The sequence below is a fragment of the Heptranchias perlo genome, chromosome 24 (assembly GCF_035084215.1).
Source record: "Heptranchias perlo isolate sHepPer1 chromosome 24, sHepPer1.hap1, whole genome shotgun sequence".
Lineage (NCBI taxonomy): Eukaryota > Metazoa > Chordata > Chondrichthyes > Hexanchiformes > Hexanchidae > Heptranchias > Heptranchias perlo.
The window spans coordinates 33,718,355-33,722,815 of record NC_090348.1 but is presented as its reverse complement, the minus strand read 5'-3'; positions in this window follow the sequence as shown (position 1 = coordinate 33,722,815).

Sequence of the window (4,461 nt, the reverse complement as noted above, 5' to 3'; positions counted from 1 at the left end):
GTCAGTGAATGAGGAGATTTCTTGCAGCCACGAATGAGAAAGAGAATTCAGTTGAAAGTTTTTTCACACTATTTTTTGGAAGAAAAAAATAAATTTGAGTGCAGAACTGTTTTAAAATATGAAGTGTCTGACTGAAATGAAAAATTGGGAGAACGGTGTGGAATCTGAGATCAACCTGAAAAACAATCCTGGGACTTGGCTGATAGTTGAGGGCCAAACTAATTGATTTGCTTGCTGTGTGGTCAGTTGGATCCAGAAAACCGTTTTTGATCTCACCAACTGCTGCAGCTTTGGATGTATGCTGTGGTAGTGGTAGTGTGAAGTCTGTAAGTACCATTAGCACAAAACAAAATCAACATTAAAGGATTTGAAGCGTATTCATTGCGGTCCATTGGAGCTCAGGGATACACAATGCTGCTTGCTTTCTTCTTTTAATGGGCAACTGTCAAATCCCTGCAATGCAGTGCTGCTGAAGCGTAGTTGCCCGATTGTGTGTTTTTCTTTATATCTCCAGCATTATTATACCTGCAAACCTTTTTTTTTAAAAATCATTTTTCTTTAAAGGGGCATTGTCTTATCAAGAGGTTCTTTGGGGGAACGGATAGCCTGGTGACCTATGAGCCATTTCCAATACAGTGATATCACATGCAAGAGATGTGGCAATCCATTTTTCTATCTTGCATTTTTGTCCCTCGCTTCAAATTTTCATTTCAATCATGTGTTTGCAGACAAACTGAAAAGGCTCACTAAATCCCTTTCCATAAGGAGAGTGCCCTTTAATTTTACCGTTGTTGATTCTCCCTAACATTCTGTATTCTATTGCTGTCCATTGTTGACAGCTGACCTTACCCATGAAACTGACATTTGAGAGGCTGCCATTCTTGAATGTTGCCGTGGTAGGACATTAATATTTGTCAGCAATCTCCATTTCTAGAATCTTCTGTTCCAGTAAATCTTAGTTACAATGATTGATGGACAATGGGTTAGCTTGGTGAAAGGTATGAATGCTAATCTATACAGTAATGTTTGACAGAGATACTTGAGCATATACTGTCCTCTGTGTAAAATTAAAATAAAAACACTTTTACTAGATTATCATTTTAATCCAATGTCTCAGTCAATAAAAAGATTTTTATTTCAAACTTACAAGCAGAGGAGAACACATCATTCAATCTTGCTTCTCTCACGAATCTGAGTTTGATGAACTATTGGTATTTGTAAATTATAATGGCCAGTGGAATATTTGGAACTCTATTGGCCTCAACAAATAGTTGAGACAGTCCTGTACAGCTAAAAGTGTCAAAACGGCATTGACAGGACGTAGAAAGGATTGAATTTTACCTTTATTAATGCTGGCGCATGTTAGTACACACAAATGCTGATCGCATTTTTTCTTCCTCCAATTTTCACTCCTCCTCTCCTAAAGACAACAAGTTATGCTGGGTTATGATTTCACAGGCAGATGCGTGATTCTAGATAGTGAGTATCAGCAAGTCATTTGACTGTGGAGGCATCACTGTCTGAAAGACATTGGAAGTGTCCTCATCTGATCCACGCACATGCACTTTCCAACAGGAGCTGCTGAATAATCAGGAGTGGGAACCCTGACTGACTTTTTTTTCCCTCTTCCCTATGCCAGAGAACTGAATCTAATTGCAGTACCCTATATCATCCTGGTTAAGATCATCTAACTCGGCACCACCCAGGAAAGAAAGGAAACCTTGCACTTATATAGCACCTTATCACATCTCTCAGGAAGGTCTCAATGCATTCACGTAGAATGAATTACTTTGATGTGCAGTAGTGCAGCAGAAATTGAACCTGGGATCTTCCTGCTCTGTATGGCTCTGTTTCTGGACAGTAACTTTAGCATCTGAGGAGAACATTGGGGAGAACTGTCATTGCAATTTTATGTCATCCACCTGGTACAGACATTAAAGAAAGAGTAGATGAACTAAGGGATGTTGTCATAAGTAAGACTGAAAAACCCAGGAGTACAACTGGAGGTGAGCACAGGTAGGTAGTGGTGAACCTTGCTACGATTGCCTTAATACAAACGTGTAACCTTTTCTGTTGATTGTTGTGGTTCATTTATAGTGCTAGGTGTGATAGACATGGGCCTGGTTCAGATCATGTGCATCATTCACATTAAGTTGGAGTGAGCCAGCATTTGGCGAAATGGAATCTCTGTCTGTCAATATAATCTTGCTAAATTTTATTGTACAAATTAGTCCCTTCATAAAATAAAACCCACCTCTGGGAATAGATTTCACACTATGGTTTCATCCTTATCCTTCCACTTGTCACATCCACAAAATTCAGCCCAATTCAATTCTCTGCGGTGCCCATCTGTTCTACTTGCCATAAATTAATGAAGACAATTATAATTTTTTTATGGATAAGTACGCTGACATCTGCAAAAAATACACACATGCAGATGTCCTGCTGAAACCAGTAGTGTGAATAGAGCTGCTTTATTCAATCCATATTCACTTACATAGTGTGACTAAAGGTCCATTAAATTAAGGAAACAAAAAATAAAATACTTCCAATGTTGGAAATCTGAAAAAAAAACAGGAAATGATGGAAACACTCAGCAAGTCAGGCAGCATCTGTGGAGAGAGAAAGGTAGGGTTAATGTTTCAGGTCGATGACCTTTGGTCAGAAGCGGGAGGTGTTACAGATAAACAACTTATAAGGATGGTCAGAGTCAGGGAAATGGGGCCAGGGAGAGGAAAAAAAGACTGGCCTGTGATTAGGTGAATGACAGGAGATGAATAAATGACAGAAGCGATGATGGTGTAAGACAAATGGAGGCATTCCTTTCTTTTTCTCCCTGCCCCCTTTTCCCTGGCTCTGTCCAACACCAGATCAAATAATACAAATTGGGGAACTGTTAGATACAATTAACATCTGACAGCAAATAATACATGAGCCCCATTTAAAATAAATATGTGATAATTTTTCTTAATTTTAGAATAGTTCCAAAAATAGGAATTTCGGGATAATTCCATGATCTCATATTCCCATTGGGGAGCCACAGTTGCAGGGAGTGTGGCTCAGAGGATTAATGTTACATTGTTGTAGCTCTATCTCGTTGTGAGCACAGCTCTCCGTTCAGAACACTGGATTGTGGAACTACCCCATAGGTAAAATGAGCTTTCCACATTCTAAATTAATGGACACACAGTGGTGTCATGATTTCATGAATTTATGAGGTGAGAGTTTCCTCTTCCCCGTGCCTGGGAAATTGGTGTTCCCAGAAACAGGGAAGAACAAAAAAAAGTGCAGACGCTAGATCTCCACCGACATTTTGGGATTTCCTGGGGCTTGCCACTGGCTGTAACTGCGCATGCATCTGTAGTAGGCATACAGGTTGCTATCACAGTGAGATGAGAGTGTCGTACCTGCTTCCAACCTCATTCTTCCCTTCAGTTCGCTTGTTGAGAATCCCAGCAGAGGGGTACCCGAAGAGACCTGGTGTGAGGGCCTGCCCTTGGACTCCCATGGAAGGGAGGATATGCAGGGATCCACTGGTGGGGGTCAGGCTCAAAAAGTATGCAGGCAAGTTTTAAACTTAATTTAAGAACCATTCCCAACATGGCTTAAAGCACCGGGGATCATCTGGCTGCTGCTCTTTACTGTCCTTTAACGTTGACTTCAGGTCTTAACTTTAGCTTCCACTTTCTTTACAGCAGCGGATTCTGGTGATGTGGATTGGGTATGTCAGCGTTTCTAGGGTGGGGATGAAAACAGGATGGCACTTGGAGTAAGACAGGTTGGCACTTGGTGTGGGACCCTTGATCAGAAGACTGTGCTGGCGGTGTAGTCCACACCTTTGATGTTGGTTTACCTTCTCCCAAGGCTGCTGGGTTCTGTTTCACTTTGTTCTTCCAATGCCTCATACCATTCACACATTGTCTGCGTCTCTTAAATGTTTTTAATTTGGTTCATTATGCTTCTTCCCATCATCTCATGTCAATATCACTTCAGCCATTAACCATCGCCTGTTTTCCTTTAAAGCACTTTATGGGTCATTCTTCTTCCTGTTCCATATGTGTATGTGTGTGTTTTTTCCCCTTCCTTTTGTTCTGTTTCATTTGTTCATCTGTGCTGATGAAGGATTACACCTTGTTCTGACTGCCCTGTTGTCTGTTTCCAGCATTTTCTGTTTTAGTTTCAGATTTCCAGCATTTGCAATTTTGTTTGCTTTTTATTTAAAACCCAGTTTAGTTTTGGTGAATTATATTTATGCTGTACCCTGAATTATGCACACAATGCCTTTGGGTTAGCACCCAAGAGATGCAATTTTTACTGTATATGTTGAAAAAGAACATGTTCATGGATTAAACTCAAACTCTTCACCTACATGTTAATGAAAAATTGCACACTAAACAAACATCCCCCTAGAAATCACACTACCATCATTGAACAGAAGACCCAAATCAATCAATTAAAAAG